At 32.3% G+C, this 22,813-nt stretch overlaps 1 protein-coding gene across 2 annotated transcripts in view; it reads right to left on the reverse strand.

Moving 5' to 3' along the window:
* LOC110019822 (C-terminal binding protein AN) overlaps window positions 1–22,813 on the reverse strand; it is a 69,609-nt gene that overhangs the window by 8,636 nt on the left and 38,160 nt on the right. The gene's annotated exons all lie outside the window — the stretch shown is intronic.

A 22,813-nucleotide genomic window follows, 5' to 3' on the forward strand; every position in this document is an offset into this window, starting at 1 on the left:
TGGTAATGCACCTAACACATTCCATAACCATTCTGACGCGGAACAAAGTCTATAAACCATAGAAAATGAAAATGGACAAAGTGAATCATTTTGAATTAAATATATAAAGTTTTAAAATTAGCTCACTCATTATTTACATGTCCATGACAAATGTATTTAAATTGTCAAACTTGGACTGATTTTATTCCTATTTGGATCATTCGGTAAGGACTTTATTATGGAAATCATATGGTCTCTGTGGTAATTATTTCATTGGTTCCTATTCCTTACGGACTCTGTTCCAGCAAGCTTACTTCCGTAGAATTGTCCCTTTTTCCACAGTAATTATTGCTATTTTGTTCATACAGCATCTGTTTTCTAGTTCATCCTGCTTCGTAGGCACTTCAAAGGCTTCTAGTGGTCTATCAGCTTACATGGTTTGCGGTTTGAAAGCCTGTGGCAATTCTAGTGCACTTCATACTGATTTCTCCATTTTCTCCTGTGGTTCATGCAACTAATCAACCGGTGGAGGACATTACCCTATTCGTATAGTTTGCTGTCATCTATTTGGTGTTGCATGAGGCCTAAAACATAGGCTTGGGGGCATGTACAAAAATTAATTTATGGCATAAATAGAAGTTCATCTAGCTTTCAAGTGATCATGTTTTATGCAATTCTAAACCTGATAAAGTGCAAGATATGAAGCATGCTGGGGGCATGAACTTGTTCAAAAGTAAAGCTTTCTTATCATCTCTCCTTTTTCCTCCACGTTTTAAAAATTGGTTGAAAATGTTAAAGTTATTCCTTAGCTCTTCTACATTGCGATCTCTTATCCATGTGCTTGCCACCTACCATTATCAAGCCACCCTATTTAAGAATCGACATTCGATCAACAACTAAACTATAAAACCTTTGTCGTATTCATAATATCTCCTTTTTAATTATTTATGAACCCATGGTTAATGTTTCTAAATTGCATACTATCTCCAAACAGCTCGATTTTGATTTTAATTTTGCTAACCCCATCAACAAAATTTGGATTTGTTGGAAACTCTGGCTAAAGGTGGATATTTTGGAAGTTCCTGATCAGCTCATTCATTCTGAAATATCTTCCAAGTTTGCTAATGTTCACTGCACTGTGCTAGTTCTCTAATCAAACTAGTTTTGCGTAAGGAAGACCTATAATCCAAAATATACAAGGAACTCATAAACGATCAAGATTTAAAATTTAAAGGACAGAATTTAGTTTTTAAATTGGATATATCATAAGGGAGATATAATTGCATCTATCAGGAATAGTATTTCTAGCTAGGAACAATCTTTTTTATCTATGAGCAGTTGTCTTACACCAATTAAAAGTGTCCTTTGTTTGCTTCTGATATACTTACTCCAAACTACTCGACCATCAAATTCAGTTTGCTCTAGAATGGAAAAATTATTCAATAGATTTCTATGGGGATCCAAAGCTGTCTATAAACCTATTCAATGGTCCTCTTGGGAAAAAGTTTGTAATCCCTTAAATGGAGGTGGTCGTAAATCTCTTTCAGATCTTGAACATTCTTTTTCCTTCAAATTATGGTGGTTTTTAGTATTGGTAGTAGCCTCTGAGCCCCATTTATAAAATCTAAGTATTGTCAAGATAAGCATCCTATTATTTGCATTTACCGAAAAGAAGATTTTCCTATTTGGAAATAGTTCTGTGGTATTAAATGAGAAGTGGAAGCCCATAAGTAAAGGGAATTCATTCTTTTGGCAAGACAATTGTTTGGGAGCCTCTACTACTGATGCATTAATTAACTCTCACTCTCCTGCCTCAACCAAAATTTAATTTTTCATAAGGAATGGGAGTTAGGATGCGTCTAAAATTAAGTTTTTTCTACCTAACAATGTTATCAAAAGGATTATTAAAATCTTGATCAAATCTGACAGTTTGGATCAAATGCTTTTCGCTCAACTAACGATTATATATTTTCAGTAAAACATATGTGGAATCTTCTGAGGACTAAACTTCCTATAACTTCGAACTATTCCATTCTTTAGAGTTTAGCTATTACTACCTCATGTTCCTTCTTGTGTTGGAAAATTTTAAAAGAGTTCATCCCTATGGATGAAACTTTCCATTACTTCAAAATGTTAAAAATGTCGGCGATGTTCCCAAATTGAAACTATAGATCATGTTTTTTTAATGTGGCTATAGCTACTAAGCTATGGATTTAGATGGATGATCTATTTCAACAATTTATTTATGTTCCTAATTCTACCATTAATTTCATCTTTCAAAACATGTTATCTGTTTACATAGATGTAAATAATGAACATATCATCACTATTTTGTGCTGCTTTATTCTATGGTTCTTATGGGAAAAAAAAAAACACCGCTAAGCATAAAGGATTAAAAAATGAGCTTTCATAGGATTTTGAGGAATATTAAAGAGAGAATTGTTGACCTTATAAAGTTAACCTCATCTCTAAAAAGAATTTTAAGAAACGTTCTTTTATAGCCCAGAAATTTAGCTTGGTAGTTAACGACCATCAAAATACTTCCGATAACTTTGTTATATGGAAAAGGCCCATTGTTGAATGGATAGAACAATGGGGCTAGTATCGGTGGCCCTAGTTGTATCAGTCGACTTCCCTTATGGAAACTCAACCCCCCCCCCTTCCCCTCTAATGCCATGGATGATTTTAACGAGACTATTTTGGACTGTAGGTTATCTGATATAGGTTTCAGAGGCTCTTCTTTCACTTCGTTCCATAAAGTCTTGTGGCAAATATTAGGTCGCTTACTTTTAAACATTGAGTGGATTTCCTCTTTCTTGATATCAGTTGAACATCTGAGTTGGACTCACTCTGACCATACTTTTCTGCTTATCTCTATCAAAAATAATCTCTCTAATTTCAATCATTCCTTTATTTTCCAAAACATGTGGATTGAGCATTCAACCTGTTTGGATATTATTGCCCTTAACTAGAATGCGCCCCTTTTTTCCTAATGTTAGTATCAAGAGGATGAATAAACTATCGTTTAAATGTAAAGGCACAAAATGGCTCTTACTTGGTGGAATAAAAACATTTTCAAAAATCTTATCGCCAACATAAAAGAAGCTGATGCTAAAGCTATTAATTTGGAAAGTGAATGCCAAGACAATCATGATATTAATTCCAACCAAATTTACTTAACGCTAGGATCCACTTAGGCACTCTTGAAGACATGGAGGAAGAATTCTGGAAATAAAAAACTACTTGTAAATTTTTGAAAGAAGGTGATAAAAATACCAAATATTTTTATTCTATCTTCAAAAAGAAAAGAGCTTCCAATGTTATACGCAAATTTATGAATTTTGATGATAATAGTAAGATCGAAGAGGAAAGTGACATAGCCTCTGCGGTCCTTGATCACTTTTTCTCTATCCTCTGTAAGGAAAGTGTCCATGTCCCGATACCTAAACCTAATGGCATCCCTCTCATTATATCTCCAGAAGATAATTTCTCTATCTGGAATCCCCCTCGAAAGGAAGAAATTCAGAACTATATTTCATCTATGAATGTAGACTCTGTCGTTGATGGTTATACTATTATTTTTTTCCCAAAAAGTTGGCCTGTCATTATGATTGACCTACTAGATGATGTTTATGAATTTTTTAATGGTAAGCTTTTACCCAAATTCCTTCCTTCCACTTCCAATGTCTCAATGTCGAAAATCCCTAACCCTAAAAACTGGAGCAAATTCTGGCCTTCTAGTCTTTGTATGGTATCAATAAACCCATCTCAAAGCTTCTAGCATCTAGACTTGCTTCTCTGCTCCCCAAGATCAATTTCTCTAATCAAACTAGTTTTGCGTAAGGAAGACCTATAATCCAAAATATACAAGGAACTCATAAACGATCAAGATTTAAAATTTAAAGGACAGAATTTAGTTTTTAAATTGGATATATCATAAGGGAGATATAATTGCATCTATCAGGAATAGTATTTCTAGCTAGGAACAATCTTTTTTATCTATGAGCAGTTGTCTTACACCAATTAAAAGTGTCCTTTGTTTGCTTCTGATATACTTACTCCAAACTACTCGACCATCAAATTCAGTTTGCTCTAGAATGGAAAAATTATTCAATAGATTTCTATGGGGATCCAAAGCTGTCTATAAACCTATTCAATGGTCCTCTTGGGAAAAAGTTTGTAATCCCTTAAATGGAGGTGGTCGTAAATCTCTTTCAGATCTTGAACATTCTTTTTCCTTCAAATTATGGTGGTTTTTAGTATTGGTAGTAGCCTCTGAGCCCCATTTATAAAATCTAAGTATTGTCAAGATAAGCATCCTATTATTTGCATTTACCGAAAAGAAGATTTTCCTATTTGGAAATAGTTCTGTGGTATTAAATGAGAAGTGGAAGCCCAGAAGTAAAGGGAATTCATTCTTTTGGCAAGACAATTGTTTGGGAGCCTCTACTACTGATGCATTAATTAACTCTCACTCTCCTGCCTCAACCAAAATTTAATTTTTCATAAGGAATGGGAGTTAGGATGCGTCTAAAATTAAGTTTTTTCTACCTAACAATGTTATCAAAAGGATTATTAAAATCTTGATCAAATCTGACAGTTTGGATCAAATGCTTTTCGCTCAACTAACGATTATATATTTTCAGTAAAACATATGTGGAATCTTCTGAGGACTAAACTTCCTATAACTTCGAACTATTCCATTCTTTAGAGTTTAGCTATTACTACCTCATGTTCCTTCTTGTGTTGGAAAATTTTAAAAGAGTTCATCCCTATGGATGAAACTTTCCATTACTTCAAAATGTTAAAAATGTCGGCGATGTTCCCAAATTGAAACTATAGATCATGTTTTTTTAATGTGGCTATAGCTACTAAGCTATGGATTTAGATGGATGATCTATTTCAACAATTTATTTATGTTCCTAATTCTACCATTAATTTCATCTTTCAAAACATGTTATCTGTTTACATAGATGTAAATAATGAACATATCATCACTATTTTGTGCTGCTTTATTCTATGGTTCTTATGGGAAAAAAAAAACACCGCTAAGCATAAAGGATTAAAAAATGAGCTTTCATAGGATTTTGAGGAATATTAAAGAGAGAATTGTTGACCTTATAAAGTTAACCTCATCTCTAAAAAGAATTTTAAGAAACGTTCTTTTATAGCCCAGAAATTTAGCTTGGTAGTTAACGACCATCAAAATACTTCCGATAACTTTGTTATATGGAAAAGGCCCATTGTACCATCAAATTCAGTTTGCTCTAGAATGGAAAAATTATTCAATAGATTTCTATGGGGATCCAAAGCTGTCTATAAACCTATTCAATGGTCCTCTTGGGAAAAAGTTTGTAATCCCTTAAATGGAGGTGGTCGTAAATCTCTTTCAGATCTTGAACATTCTTTTTCCTTCAAATTATGGTGGTTTTTAGTATTGGTAGTAGCCTCTGAGCCCCATTTATAAAATCTAAGTATTGTCAAGATAAGCATCCTATTATTTGCATTTACCGAAAAGAAGATTTTCCTATTTGGAAATAGTTCTGTGGTATTAAATGAGAAGTGGAAGCCCAGAAGTAAAGGGAATTCATTCTTTTGGCAAGACAATTGTTTGGGAGCCTCTACTACTGATGCATTAATTAACTCTCACTCTCCTGCCTCAACCAAAATTTAATTTTTCATAAGGAATGGGAGTTAGGATGCGTCTAAAATTAAGTTTTTTCTACCTAACAATGTTATCAAAAGGATTATTAAAATCTTGATCAAATCTGACAGTTTGGATCAAATGCTTTTCGCTCAACTAACGATTATATATTTTCAGTAAAACATATGTGGAATCTTCTGAGGACTAAACTTCCTATAACTTCGAACTATTCCATTCTTTAGAGTTTAGCTATTACTACCTCATGTTCCTTCTTGTGTTGGAAAATTTTAAAAGAGTTCATCCCTATGGATGAAACTTTCCATTACTTCAAAATGTTAAAAATGTCGGCGATGTTCCCAAATTGAAACTATAGATCATGTTTTTTTAATGTGGCTATAGCTACTAAGCTATGGATTTAGATGGATGATCTATTTCAACAATTTATTTATGTTCCTAATTCTACCATTAATTTCATCTTTCAAAACATGTTATCTGTTTACATAGATGTAAATAATGAACATATCATCACTATTTTGTGCTGCTTTATTCTATGGTTCTTATGGGAAAAAAAAAACACCGCTAAGCATAAAGGATTAAAAAATGAGCTTTCATAGGATTTTGAGGAATATTAAAGAGAGAATTGTTGACCTTATAAAGTTAACCTCATCTCTAAAAAGAATTTTAAGAAACGTTCTTTTATAGCCCAGAAATTTAGCTTGGTAGTTAACGACCATCAAAATACTTCCGATAACTTTGTTATATGGAAAAGGCCCATTGTTGAATGGATAGAACAATGGGGCTAGTATCGGTGGCTTGCTCCAAGATAATAGAGCAATTTTAATTGTAGCTTTCACCGGCCCCATTAGAGCTAATTCTACAATTTTGATATAGCCTATCATTCATAAATATGAGTTACTCTCCCCATTTCACTTATGGTAGAAAATATTTTGATTGAAATGTACGACTTACTAGCTATTCAATTAATTCACAAATTTTTTGTGTCAAAGTTTGCAAGTTCTAATATGTTTTAAATGCTAGCGGAAATCATTAATATTCTTAAGCTTAATAACTATTAGATAACACATATTTACAGAGAAGGAAATGCTTGTGCAGATTGGCTCACAAAAATGGGTATTTATACTAGTGAGATGTTGGAATTTACTAATGTTAACTATGTCATTTATTTCGATAACATAGGCCTACCATATATCGTATTGGGGATTTTCATGAATACTAAGTCCAATGCTACTCTTCTTAGTTTCTATTCAAGTTGTATTCCTTTCATTGACTACAATTTGGTTTGGTAGGGTGTATTCCTTGCCACCTTATTGTAATGAGTTTTTAACCTTTTGCGCATTACAAAAATCTCAATCGATGGAATTCAACTTACTCTACAATTGGTAGCCTTAGAATCACTGAGATGAACAACTTCCACTATCTAGTATTTGTACTATCATCTGGATATAAGATACTTGCTAATTATCTCTATTTAACTAAATTTGCGAAGTATTAAAGGTTCCTACTTATTAATTTACGGTTGATTTCTTCGTTAGGTAGCTTTTACATGTCGGCTATTCCCTTTAATTTTGACAGAGTTCCTCGTCTTTTTTGTTCAGAACTTGTTTGTTGAGTTGTCCTTACCTGTTCTCCTTTTTGGCCATACCAACTGCCCCGTGAACCCTTTTAATAGAATCAATATTGGAGACCCATGGAGTCTATGTTTTCCTTTTTATTCATCCCCCTACTCCATATAAGGGGAGCATCTAGCAGCTGGTTTTGCCAATTCCTGTTATTTTCCAACATGGTTGGTTGATATCCTTGAGTACTCTCTCTTTTTTAGGATTCATTTTTTTTTTTAAATTCTTGAGGCACTTCTTGGTCATATCTTTGACTGTGTTCTTTGGTGTGGCATGTATCTCAAAGGCTTTATATTTTTTATTTTAGTTTTAGGCTCTGTTGTTTGGTTTCTTCCTTTCGGACTAATCCTCTGTCGAGGCTTTTGAATCATGGAATCCTTAACAATTTTCATGGAAGTCGCTTTACCATTTAGTTATAAGGTTTTTGATTATTTCTATTATTTATTCTGGTATGTTGAGGTTTGATAATTGCAAACTATTACCGTATTACAAGTTTTTTTTTTGTAAGGTAGCCGTTAAATGATGGTTATTTTTTTTCCATATCTTTTCCGTTTGAACGCGTCTTCGTCTTTTATGGTCATAACTTTTATGTTGTGTTGTATTTTCCTACTTATATTTTTTACCATTTCTCTGGCCGTGAAGCACTTTTGGCAAGATTTTAAATGGGGATTAATAGATGCATTAGACTCATGTGGTCTTCGATTTTCTTTATATTCATACTCATTAAATGCAGATATGGGCTCTTCATTCCTATTTTGCTTATTTTTGTGTCTGCTTTGTTTCACTTTGGTTGGTTGATTTCTAGATTCCTCCTTCTGGAGACTTAGGGCATTTCTTGGCCATAACTTTTGCTATGAGCTTAGGTGCTTCCAGTTTTTCTAAGGTTTTATTGTGGTGTACTTGATTTTACCTTATTTGCTTGATTTTTTACCTTATTAATGTATCTTCTTTTTGGGACTGATTTATCATTTTATCTGTTGCCTTTTGATTCCTTTGTCTTGAGTTAAGTAGAGAGCTGTAAGAAGTACCCATCCCGATGGTTTTCCACATGGGATGGAGAATCAGAACCCCTTTCCTCCTCTTAATGTTTTTGGTTGGGACCTTTTTGATCCCTTCTCTCTATGTTCTCTTATGTTGGTTTTTTTTCTAAATCCGGCTAGTTTTCTATTCTCCTTCTCATCACCCTTTGGTTTTCTTGATGAGGTTCTTTCTTTCCCTTGTCTTGGATTATTTTGTCTTTCAGATAACATTTTAGATCATAAGTTTGACCTATGAATCACTCGGAATTTATAAAATTATTCCATCTTTTGGCCTGTTTTGATTTCTTGGATTGATTTTCTCGGGATACTTTTAGCCTATTTTCAAACCATTTTGCCTAGTGCTTTGCAGGGTTTCTCTTTACTATTTTCTTTAGTAGGATTTACATTATTGGATGTTGTTTGGACTCGCTAGTTGCTGATGTTTCTTTGGAAGCGTTTTTTGGCCTCTCTTGCTTTGAGTGTAGGGCCCACTCCCGTTGCTTTGGGCAGTTCTTGCTCCCTTTTTTGGTATTGCGTGTTGATTTTTTTTGTTTCTTGCATGAGTTGTATCTTTTCGTGGCAGTTTCAATAAGATTTCTTTATGGGTATTGTATTTGGGTTTGGATTGAGCCCACCAACAACACTTCGCATCCTTCTTTTGGTATTAATAAAATTCCCTTTTCCAAAAGAAGAAAAAATTAGTCTTACAAATTATGTCAACCTTCATGAAACATTTAACATTATCTTTTTTCCTAGTACTAGGGAATTTCTTCAAAGTGACATGCATCGTAAGGGCTTAACTAAGATGTCAACCACTAATGACATGTCACGATTTAATATGATTGTGGTGATAAAGTCGGAAAATTTTAATTAAATTGACATCCATGAATGACATTGAAATGGATTTGCCTGATGGTATTGCCCCCAAACATCAAAAATGAGGTTTGGATTCAAATCCTCAAGTAATAATAATAATAACAATGATAATATAATTGAATCATGCAAGAAAGTGGAAGGTTAAATAGGTCTAGAACTACAATTAAATTTAATCTATGAAAATAGGGAGTTTTGAGTATCAAGATAAGAGCATTGCAAAATTTAAAGATCAAAAGAATCAGAAAAAGGGAAAATAAATTAAAGCATATATAGGAAAGCTGCCAGGAAATTGCATGCTAGCAAAGTTAATAATAATAATAATAATAAATGGGATGGTGATGCGGGCGGATTTAGTGTGTTAATTTTGCAATTATTTTTCAATATTACAAAATACACACGGCAGATATAATTATAAATATGTAATGTAATCCCAACAAAAATAACTTTTATAAATATGGTATATCTTTAAAACTCTTTTAAACTGTCAAATCTCCGTTTAAAATAACGCAAGTATACGTATTGCTCAAATAATAAAGGACTCTAATAGAGTCCTAGATATCGATCCCACAGGGAAGTTGAAAATGTCTGTATATAGTTCTCAAATTATTTTTATAATTTAAACTAAAAAAAAATGCGAAGTTTGAATTTAACTACTAAAGTGAATGCTATTTAAAATGCAGTAATATAAGATTACAGAAATTAAACTAAATTGAATACTAAACTTTTGGAAATAAAATTACAAAAAAACTAAACGAAATTTTTGTTGACGGAAAGTTCAAAATTAAGAAAGCATTCTTCCCCTTACAATGAACATATGGATTGTGAAGAAATTAAAATCATTTAAAAATATATATAAAAACTATTTTGTATCAAATAAGAGCAATCATATATTTACTCTCTTCCGAGTGTTTTAAAGAACATTGACTAATCCAGAGTTCGGTCCCCAATTTCGTGGTTAGGTTGTGAGGATACTGACTACCACACCAGAGGTCCCACTACTCCCTCCCCTGAGGGCTAACAATCTCGCATTAGTTTCAAATCAACTGGACCAAATTGGAGATTTTAATTTGTCACCTTAAAAATTTTCAATTCCGCATCCAACAAAGTATATTTCCCAATTTATTTGCACTTAATTCCATGGATGATATACTCTCCCATGAAATCAAATGTGATTCTTCCCATATTGCAGAAATCATGGCCCATTTCGGAACATGTCTCTCAACACATTTTAACATTTCAATTAGTCAGATCGAAAAATAAATGAAGATCGGAGTTCAAATCATCACAAATTATTAACATTTAAAACATTAAGTTCAAATCATCACAAATTATTAACATTTAAAACCATAGAAAACAAAATTACTTCTTTACAAAACCATATTTCAAAGTAGAGAGAAGAATAAAGAAAACAACTCAAAATTCATGAGAAGAATACGACAAAACACGGATTTTATATATAAAAACAAGTTTATAAAACAAAAGAAATAAAGGATACAACTTATCTTATATTCCTTCCCAAACAAATCCCTAGAAGTTCTCTCCTTACAAGCACTCTCAATTCTCTTAGAAGTGTAATGAAGAAGAAATATCTCACATTCCTTATCCTCTTACAACCCTAGAAGAAAATCTTCAAGCCCTTAACTTTCTCCCTCTATCTCTTCCTCTTGCCTTTCACGCCACCCCCTTTCACGTCACACCCATCTCCTTGAAGCCTTCTTCTTTTATTTTGGGTTGCCTCCTTTCAAAAAGAATTCAAATTTCTCTCCAAAATTTCCTCCAAAAGTCAACTCTTTTGAATTCGAAAGATGTGTCATTTGATTCAAGAGACCTATCCCTTCATAAAAGAACCTTTCAAAGTGTATAGATGCATTGTATTACTTCAATAGGTGTTTAGAACAAGTGTCCCTTTGAAAATTTTCACAAAATTCGCCTCAAACCGACTTAATCAGCAAAAAGTCGTCTCTGGCGCATCATGCACCAAGGCCCTGTCAAACGGCGCATCATGCGCCAGATTCTCAAAATTCGCTGTTTTGGCTCCAAATTTCACCATTTTTGTTATTTTTGCTTCAAATGCCTAAAAATGTTATACCTACAACAAAAATACAAAAATACTCTTTTTTAAAGTGCAATATCACAAAAAATAGACACAAAAAATAGAGTGCAATATCACAAAAAATAGACATAAAATACATACTTAAAATAACATATTATTTTGGTGTATCAAAATCTCCAAACTTAAATATTACTTGTCCTCAAGTGACACTTTTAGTACATAAAAACATATGACTTAGGATAATGATCAACTCAAAACTCATATACTTTAGTTAAATAAATACAATAGCAAAATTTAAGAAAAACCTTTAATAACTTAGATTTAAACTCTAAGTTGAAGAGTATCTAATATTACTTAGTAATCAAATTTAAAATTTTTGAATCTCTATTCATTTTAAGAATAATTGCAATTTGTCATATTAAGGATATTTAACCATTAAAAATTTACTATGAATGCTACTAATATTCCAATACAAGTTTAGAAAATGTAATAAAGCTCCTTCCTTAAGTTGATTCAAGTGAAGCCAATTTTTGATTAGGCATCTCCTCAAACTTCTCCTCACCTATTTTTCTTTTCTTTTCTTTTCTTTTTTCTTTCTCTTTTTTTTTCTTTCATTTAGGATCTTTTCAATCATTTATTTTCTTTTCTTTTTCAAGTGAGGATTACTATATCTGGATAGTTTTTAATAGTTTTATGCTTCACTATCCTTTTTTCAAAGTTAAAACTCATTATCTTTCTTCACTTAATAAATTCATATCAGTTTATGATTTATCATAAAGTTTCATTAATAGGATTCATTTTTTGAAGATCTACCAATAGAAAAATTTATTGCCAAAAATTGCAATCACCTTTATTTTAAATAGAAAAACATAGTTTTATCCTGTCATACCAAATATCTTTAACCTTCATTATTAAAATCATTATTAAAATTTTTTTACCTAAATTTACCATAATATTTATAAACATAAGTATAGTCATTTAAAGGTTAATCTCAATATCCCAGATCATGTTAAATTAATTTTAAAAATATAGTTAATGGAAGACAAATAAAATTTAGTTTATTTCTTTCAAAAAAAAAATTTCTTCTCCTCAAACCCAAGTTTTTAAGAAATTTTAAAAATATTTTAGTACAAAATTTAGTAAGTGAAAGAAAACAGTAAATGCATGAAAATAAAAACTGATCTGTAGAGGATTTTTAAATATGAAATTGAGCTCTGTATGAAAATGGGCTCTGGTATATTGCAGGTACTAACTTTAAAAATACATACAGGCTTTAAAGCATTAAATGACACATAATATATTCTAAAGAATTTGCTGAGAATTAAAAATAGACATACAAAAATTGAAAATACTAAAAATGCAGGAAAAGTAAAAATCAACTTTGACTATTACAATTTTAGCCCACAACATAACATAAAAGTTTTCACTACAACAGTTCCCAAATAAAAGTGCATCACAATACAATCACAAATAACAAACAAACATCAAAACAAACTAAACTCAACTCATAAAAATATCACTCTTCATCACCTTTCTCATCATCATCATCATCATCATCTTCTACTTCTTCCCCATGATATGGGGCATAAAGAGTGAAGCTGGGGCAAGTTGGAAATTCTACATTGTATTCACCCCTAAGATATGTAATCGTAGCCTCCTGATAGACTATATAATTCTGAACTCTCCTCTATTTATACTCATCATTATAAGCATTTCTTACTTCAATTTCTCCAATCTGAGTCAACATATTCACTATATCCATTTGTTGAATCATAAGTTGTTCCATAATATTTTTAAGTGAAGCAGAGCAAGAAGTAGATGCCTTTGCTGCTAATGTAGAGGGTCTATCACTACCTCCACTCCTAGACTCAACAAATGATTCAAATCTCTAAACCGTATGCTTCCCAATAGAATTTTGTGGCTGAAACTTTTCCTCATTTCTATGGGACTCTTCTCCTGATTGCTCACATAAAGTGAAAATCAGGGCAGAATATCCTAAACCACTAGCTGTAAAACTCTTAGCCATACTTCAAGTATGATGAACTATGAGTGCACCAACATTTATTGCTTTCATGTTCTGAATACAATAGTTCAACATCGCTCTATCCTTTATAACATCAGCAAGATGAATTGTTGGTAATAACTTAGCAGAAATAAAGTGGTGTCATACCTTTGACAGACTCGTCAACAGGGAAGCGGAAAAGTTAACTGTCTTATTATTTTTAATCTTCCATTATTCTTTTCCATCAGTCAAAAAAGCAATCACTTCATCCAGTGATGAATCAGTCATCACGAATGCAGCGTACTCATCATGATATACATTCCTTAGCCCATAAAAAACATTGATCTGATCAGCAGCAAATTCTACTTGCTTACCTCTAACCAAGATGTGATCGCCCTCAGTGAACCCCAGGATAACATATAACTCCCGATTCATGAGGACAATTGCTACTGCTGTAAAGTAGCAGAATCTTTACAAGTTTCTAGCGAGGATCAACCTTTCGATCTTGCCACCCGGGTTTGCAAACGCCCATTCTTGGATCAATATTCTGGTTTCCATTTGAGTATTATAACTATGTTGGACCTTAAAGTTAATGAATCTTTGTGAATCGAAATCCTCGGACAGTCTTCCTCTCTTCACTCGAGGAGTCATTGGAAAATCGATGAAAATCAAAATAATAGGAATACTCATGTATCTCACAGTAGATCTGATATTTAACTTTCTGCTAGTATTATTACTCGGTTTATAAATAATGTCATCAAAAGGGCATTAAACTTAAAAAACACCTAAAAACCGTGCATTTTTGCAAAACAAGATTGACAAAATTATAGAAATCTCCACTAACATTGAATGGACTGAATCAATAACAAATTGGTAAATCCGCATTAAGTTATTGTTCATTGAAATACTTATATATAGAATGAAGCAAAAGACCCCATTTTCATGCATTAGTGGGCCCTTATTCAGATCTTCGCTTTGGTGTACTTGTATCAACAAGCCCTTTGTTAGCTCTTTGTGTCGACTTTCTTTGATAGTTGGCCTTTAAAAGCTATCTTGTCTCACGATCTGCAAATATCTCCTATACTAATGGTTGTTATTCACACTCCCCTTCAATAGGTGGGTGTGCATGTGTGGGCTCATGTGCTACTGCAGGTAAGGTTGGGCCGTGGTGTGGCCATCCTTTTATTGATTGTGGATGGAAGCTTCATTCATCCTGCTCATCATGGTAAAAAATATTTTCCCCTAAAATAGTTGTATCCTCAATCTCTTAGAGATCCAATGACATTCCAGGGAATGACAGCTATCCTATTTTTCGAATGAAGAGGTCCTTAATATAGCAAAGCCCTCTACTTTCACAATGATTGCAAAGTTTGTGACCTTTAAGCCTCATCTGTGTGTTTTGATTTTCCTTTTTTTTTCCTAATAAGGGATTGTTAAAGAATGACTTGATTGATCATTTTGATTTCTCACAAATTATTATTTATTTATCCAATAATAGTGATTATCCTAGAAATTTTACTTCAACTCATTGAATTTATTTTATTAGAAAGATCCCAACTAAAAAAATTGATATGATCTCATCTCTTAGATGTAAAGTACAAGGCACATGTTACCCCTATTTGAATATCTATATTTGGAATCACGATTCATTTCATTAATCACAAGTTTTTATTAGTAAAATATTCGAGAAACCTTTCCAAGTAGATATTACAACTACAAATGGTACTAGATTATCTTGTGCTTAGATTCTTATGAAAATGAATGTATCTGAACATTATAACAATGTGTTGACGATTTTCAAGATATTATATTTGAAAACATTCCCAAGTATTTGTGCTCATTGTTGATGTTGTGGACAAAAAAATTTAGAATGATTTAAAATAAATCTTAAAATGAAACAATAAAATATACAGTCTAATCTCATCAATCTAAATATTACTAATAAGTCTAAATGGATTCCTAAAAACAATTAATAAAGTTAATACTAGCAATGAGAGTAACAATTATGAAGATGATCAAGATCTTCACACTAGCAACATTTGCCACAAAGCCCTCCTTTAATTCAAGAGGATTGCCTTAACACAAAAGATGAGACTATATCTCTACATATTAATACCAAAACGTAAAGTTTGAACAACCAAGCTCAATAGCGTAAACGTTTGATTGGGAAAGATAAGAAAAAACACTACAAAAAAATTAACACCAATCAGATTGTGAATCCAATAAGGTCCCTTCAATTATTATTAATAAAAAACTCTACCTAAAAATCAAGAATATGATATTAATAAAATTCTAACAGTATTCCTAATGATCAACCTATTGAGGACTACCTCTCTATGCTCGTTCATGCATGTTGATAACCTTAGAGTTGTTAGATCCAACTATTGGTTGGACTTGTGTAAGTTTTCTCATTCCACTACTTTTTTCTTAGATGGTTTCTAGCATTGATGAATAATTAGGATACACATCCAAAATGGGGGTGCAATTAAGAATTTTAAGGATATGATTATTAATTATGAGCTTACGGATACTAATTTTGTTATTCTCCATGTGCCGAGACAAATGGGTCAAAATGGCCTACCTTAGCAGAATTCTAATGCCTCCCGCCGAATTGATTCCATTGAAATCCTCACAACTTGTCACCTTAATAAAACCTATTCTGATCATTCCACTTTCTTTCTTCTTCGTTGGCACTCAATTTTATAAAATTCCAAAACAATTTTTATTTCTGAAAATGTCGATTGATTATGAAGAGTTTATATAATTTATTGAAAGCAATTGGAAAACATTGGTCTTCCCCTAAGATGAAATAAAGGATTAAGAAAACACCTGAAGATTTAGAATAGGAATGTTTTTGGCAAAATATTTGACTCGATCATGAAAGTCGAGAAAGTGATGTGTTCTCTTTACGACGATTTATATAATTTTGGTAATCATAAAATTAAGATTATGTTGATTGACAAAAAAATGCTCAATTGAATAATCACCACCACCGAATTGAAGAATTTTGGTACAAAAGAGTGGCATTAAGTGAGAGTTGAAGGGAAAAGGAACACTAAATATAGCAATCCTTGGGTTAAAAGGAAAAAATATCTTAAAAACATATCTCACGTGAAAAATAAAGATGACTTTGTTCTTTTTGATCCAATATTGAGTAGGATTCCTACTCTCGATTACATCAAAAAACATTCAATGATCATGATGTTTTTTAGAATGATAATTTTTATTTCATTCACATGTAATATCTTTTCAAGATAATATTAGGCTTCTTTTTTTACCTCAATACCTATTCCACTACTCAAATTGGTCAAATGCCACAACAATTCAGAACAACAAAATTATATGATCCTGATTAGACCCATCATCATTCACCAGTCACACTTTTATGTACAAATGGTATATCTCATTTTTCAAAACTTAAGCATTGCACCTATGCCTTTATGATTGTGAGGCACAATTAACTATAAGAAATTCAGCCAACAAAAAACCTTGAACCAAATCATAAAATCGTTATAAAATAGGGGTGAAATCTCTAAGTAGTGTCCTATCTGATATTCAATCAAACTTTTCAAGAGTTAACCCAAAACGTACTAAAAGTCACGTGAGAATTTTTAAAAGTGTAATTTTGTAACCCTAACTACGGAAGAAATTAAGCTTACGTGTTCAACCTTTAGAAATGGCTAGACCGGATGGTCTTATGCCGAAATTATATAATGTTGGAGTATCAATAAAAACTATGTATATAACAGTGTCACTATATTCTTTCAGAGGCTTCTATACCTAACTATTTTTTAATTACTCTAGCATTTTAATGTATAAAAAATTAAACACCAAATAGAAAATTTTCAAACTTAATATCTTGTGCATGATCTTCACTTATTGCTAATAGGATCAATAAAATTTTCGATAAAATTATCTCCAAAACCCAAAGTGGCTTTATTACTTGCCAAAATGTTTTGGACAATAACCTCACTTAAGAAAGTATTTGTGCCATCAATTTAAAGTAAATGATTGAATATAGCAATCAAAGTGCACAAGGTTAAAGCTTAGGATAGGGTTAAATGGCCTTTGTTTATGCAATTTTAGATAGGTCTGAAATTCATCACTATTTTATCGACATAACTAAAGCCCTAATTTCTAATGTTTGCTTCTTCATAATCATTGAAAATACTTTGCACAATTTTTTTTAATCTAATAATTGGCTTCACTAAAGAGTTCCCTATTTTTTGTACTCTTTATCATTGTGGCCAAATATCATTCTAGGGTTCTAAATATAATATTTTGGCAGAACACAATGATTAGATTAAAATTTGATTATAAGATATTGATTTTTAGAAACAGAAGTTGCCATTGTCATGGCTTTTTAGAAATAAAGCATTAGAATGACAGGGCTTCTAAGGTTTTAAATAGAGCGGGCATAAAAGATGATCAAAACTACAATGGAACCACAATATAAATTTGATCTTTATTTTGAAACTTCTTGCAACGAAGAGTGAGAGCTCACATTGGTCGCACATCGCTCGCATGGAAATCTAAGGAGTCTTGTTCTTGATCTATCAATAGTCATCCGAACCTGAGATAGCTTATGGAATTAGATTGTTCTCAGCGACATGAGCGGATTCCAGACTCTCCCTCCCCTTATTGTATGTCGATCGTAGCAAGTTAGGGCACTCACCACCATTGCCATCTCCTTATTCCCTTGAAACAAAGAAAGTGAGAATGCAGGCTTTGTGCACGCTGATATGAGCCAATGGCTTGATTGGTTGACAATTGCATAGCCAATAGAGTTGTTAGGCCAAGTTTGCAGTTATTGGGCCTATCAAGCAGGATAGCTCAAGCCCTTGCCCAGTCAGCGCTCCCACCTTATTTTACTAGATTTCACCTCATCTCCCTTTAACCAGATTTCTAGTGATAATTTTATAAAAAAGGGTTTGTTTTACCCATAGTAGTGTTAAAAAAGAACTTATAAACAATTTCATTTGTTTGTTTTTTATTCAATTAATACTTTCGAGTTTAAAAAAAAAATATTTCTTTTAAACACAATTTTCTAGGAAGCTAAATAATTGCATTTAATTTAAATGCTATATATTAAGAACATCATATTACACTCTTAATTTAAATTAGAAATTCCAAGCCGCAAAAAATTCTAAATCACAATCCTTACCCCTAATCTTTGACCAAAAAAAAAGTCAAATAGTTACATCCTATTGCAATAGTTATCATCCACGTTATCCTTGCTCAATTTATTTATTGCACAGAGCTTATCTAAACAGTATTACTATCATTCTACATCTCCTAAACATCAAAAAGAACATATTTTTATAAATTTAAAATAGTTAAACATACCATGATTTCCATAAAGAGAAACAAAGAGCGTTATCACAATTAAGTAACCAACAACCATCAATTTCACAATTATAGCAGAAAGTCAACCTTCCAAGATTTTTATTCGGTCAGATTGACATTGATTATTTAGATAATACTTTCCAGATCGAGGAAAATGATTTTGATGGAAACCTGAGGTTTAAACTACTGGCAAGTAAATTTGGATTGTAAGTTTGGATGTAACTTTAGTTGTTCCTATTTGCTAATTTTCATTATTTTTTTTAGTTTTTTTCTGATGGAAACATTCCAATGATGATGATCCCTATAGATAATGGGTTCTGTTATCAGGTAGGCTTATTCAAGAGGTGGGGATTCTGTGTCAGTTCAATTCACTGTTAATTCAGCGTTCAATAGTCAAATCAAATGTATAAATCATTCTAACAACTGATTTTCTAGAGCTCTTTATTTAGAGTTCAATGTTTATTAATCTTATAGCTAATGATTTAGAGTTTTGCCGATGTTCATTCCCTTAGCAATTTTGGGCACAATGGCAACTATTTTGAATACTAGAGCACAAGATTACTTGATCCACTCTACAGGTCATGAACTAGGTTGTTATACAATAGTCATAATCTTTGAAGCAAGTCGCTCGGTTTCCTTCTATGTGCCAGCTTTGGTTATTAATGACCCCGACGTCGTAGTAATTTTTTTGGATTTTGCTGACTTGAGGGGCTTGGTGAAGTCGTGATTTCGGCTTTTTGAATTTGTTATTAATTTTGGGATTTTAAGAAACTGTCAACTTTGGCTTGATGTTTGATGAAAGATAAAGATATGGACGTATGTAAAAAGAAAATTCAATTGCCTGATGAAAATTCAGATTCTATTTGTTTAAGCTAGTTGGATGTAAAATTTTCAAATGATTAACCTCAATTTGAAACATTCCCTATGTACCAATGTGAATCAAGGTTCTTCTATATGGTGATTCCTTTCCATGTTCTTTTAATCTACATAATTTTAAATTAACTTACATGTGAAATTGCAATGTGGTTTTTTGTTGCTTGTAAATATTAATCATTAGATGGTTTGCATCGATCGAAAGTTCTTGTAAAGTATTGGTTTTGGAAGATGACAAAATTATCTTGTCTTCATTGACCTCAACTTCTCATTAAATTTTTGTTTTGGGCTATTTTTAAATGATCCATTTGACAAAAATCCTGTGTTTCCCGATTTCCACCAACAGAGATGAGCTTCTAATCTAAATTAAAGTAAATGGTCTGAATCAAGATTTCATGTGCGTGGATTCATCCACCTAATTTTGAATTGAACAAGAAAATCATAGACCCTAGGAATCCTGAATCAAGTACACATCAACAGGAAACCCGGTCTCCAAATCCATAGCATCCAGCAAATTCATGTAAAATTGGTCCTATAGCAAAGAACCTAACGGCTTATGCTATTAAGTAAGCACTTCAAAAGAGAATGGTATAATTTCAGTGTCATAGAGAAACTTTCAAATGAATAACTGAATGCGGCTTCCCAAAAAATTACGATTTTAAAAACATCTTAATCAGAACAAATAGTCGTGATTGCCATGAAAGGTGGTACACTAAAAGCATAATCTAACCACTAAACTGAACAAGTCATCTGCAACACAAATTAAATATTGTTATAAATTATTTAATTAAATAGAATTTATTCAAGTTTAAACATAGAATTCAATGGAATTGAAATGAAGAAGGAGGGTCTAAGCTTTCAAGTTGAGAGCATCATTTAGAGCCACGAGAATGTGATGATCCGGATTCATAAATGTAGAATTCTCAAAAGAATTTTATTTCTAGCTTGCCCAATCAATTACTCCTTCCTACAAAGAAACTAAAAAATTAGAAAAACAGAAAACTGAAATATCAAATAATGAAAATAAAATTAGTGAAATATATTCTTAGGATTCCCTCCTAAAGTGGATTGACACTCTCTAATACTCCCACTCAAGTTGGCTTATATACATTGTACAAATCAAGCTTGATTGACCGTTAGTAGTGCTTTGGTAAGAATATCAACAGTCTGAAGTCATGTAATAACATAGTTGAGCTAAACAATTCCATGATTAACCTTTTATGAGATGAAGTGTCAGTCAATTTCAACCTGTTTTATTTTGTTTTTGAGCTAAACAAGATTTTTCACTATACCAATAGTTGTTTAGATATCATTGAACATCTTAATTTTGTCTTTCATCTCAATCTTTAGTTACCTTAATAGCCTTTGAATCCATATTCTCTCATATATGCCTAGTTCAAGAGCATGATATTCAAATTCTGCACTACTCCAAGAAATAACAGTTTGATTTGCTTCCCAAAATGAAGAGATTACCCCAAACATATGAACAATATCGGGTGATTGATTTCCTAACAGTAATCTCTCCTACCCAGCTAGAATTTGTGTATATCACCGTCTCATGTTTTTCAAATCCTTTGAAGAACAAATCATATTCACTCAAAATTATATTTACTGCTTTCAAATGATCCTTATTTGGGTTATTCATGTGCTGACAAACTACATTGACTGAGTATGCAATATACGGTCATGCGTGTGATAGGTAAAGAAGTTCGCCCACAAGATTTTGATATCTTTCTTTGTCAATTGGATTGCATCCTACGCATCTGTTCACCCTTTTGTTGTAATCCAAAGGAGTGTCTATAGGTTTACATTTAAGCATGTTAGTTTCACTTATCATATCTAAGTTGTACTTCATCAGAGATATAACAATTCCCTATATAAAATGAGTCACCTTTATTCCTAAGAAAATATCTTCCTGAGGTCATTGATCTTATTCTGTTGCAAATCATCCTTTTTAGACTGATAATTTTATCTGAATCGGCATCTGTCAGGATAATATCATCTACGTAAATTATTAGAAAAGCATTTTTTACTCTAGAATTGGATTTAACAAATAGTGTATGATTAGCTTGACACTGATGATATTCGTTTGTAATAAATGTTTTAGCAAACCTATCAAACAAAGTATGAGAAGATTGCTTCAAGCCGTATAAGAACTTCTTCAACTTGCAAACCAACATGTTTACCAACTTATTTTCAAAGCCCTGAGATATAATCATGTAGACTTCTTCATCAGGGTTATCATTCGAAAAGACTTTTTTGACATCGAGTTAGTATAAAGGCTATCGTGATTTACAACAAGAGACTAAAACTTGAACTGCATTAAGTTTGGCAACAGGTGGAAATGTTTCTTGATAATTAATCACATATGATAGCGTAAAGCCCTTGGCAACCAGTTTGACTTTGAATCTCTCTACACTTCCATCTCCTTTGTACATGACCGTGAATTTCTATTTGCAGGCTACAGTAGTTTTTCTATCAGGTAACTCTATAAGTGCTCATGTGTTAATCTTTTTTAGAGCTCGAATTTCCTCCCCAATTGACTGCTTTCATGTTGGAACCTTTAGAGCCACTTGAATAGAGTTGGGAATATGCACAACATCAAGGTTTATCACACAAACCCTATAAGATGGTAGCAACTTCCCATAAACTACATATCTTTCAATTGAATTACTGGTGCACTGTCGGATACCTTTATTATGTGCAATTGATTGACTAGAGTCATCAACCATCAATATAAGAAAGTCATGAATTGAGGAATCCATACTAATATGTTTATCAAAAGGATTTGGTTTGAACTCTTGATAGTCCTGAGTCTGTATAGTGCCCTCTATATGCCCAACGGACCTGCTAGTGTAGATACAAATTTCCTGATCATTGGTGTAATGTTGAGGTGGGGTAGAGACAATTGGGACTATTTATGTTTTAAGTTTGATTCGAGTGGAGTTGGTTAAGGTGGAGTAGAGACGAGTGAAGTCGATTGAGGGATAGGATTTGGTTCAATTAAAAAAATATTGGCCGAAGTATTTGGAAAAAATCCCAAATTTGATATTCCCTTGAGTAGTCCCGCTGAATTTTAGATTTCCGAAAAAAAAAATTAATTCTTAAAAAAAGTGATATTCATAAAGTTGTATACTTTCCGAGTACTTAGAGAGTGTCATTTGTAGTTTTTTTTATTGGGAGTAACCAAGAAAAATGTATCTGAGAGACTTGAGATCAAGTTTGGTGCGGTTTTGTTGATGAAAGTGTACAAAGGCTAATCAACCAAAAAAATTTAATGATAAGTCAGAAGAAAATAAGTGGACGTGTGAGTAGGAGTCCTTGAGAACATTAAGAGGAATTTGAAAATTTTGGACTCGACTAGGTATCCCATTGAAGAGAGAA

The sequence above is a fragment of the Phalaenopsis equestris genome, unplaced genomic scaffold, assembly GCF_001263595.1.
Source record: "Phalaenopsis equestris unplaced genomic scaffold, ASM126359v1 Scaffold000081, whole genome shotgun sequence".
Taxonomy (NCBI): Eukaryota; Viridiplantae; Streptophyta; class Magnoliopsida; order Asparagales; family Orchidaceae; genus Phalaenopsis; species Phalaenopsis equestris.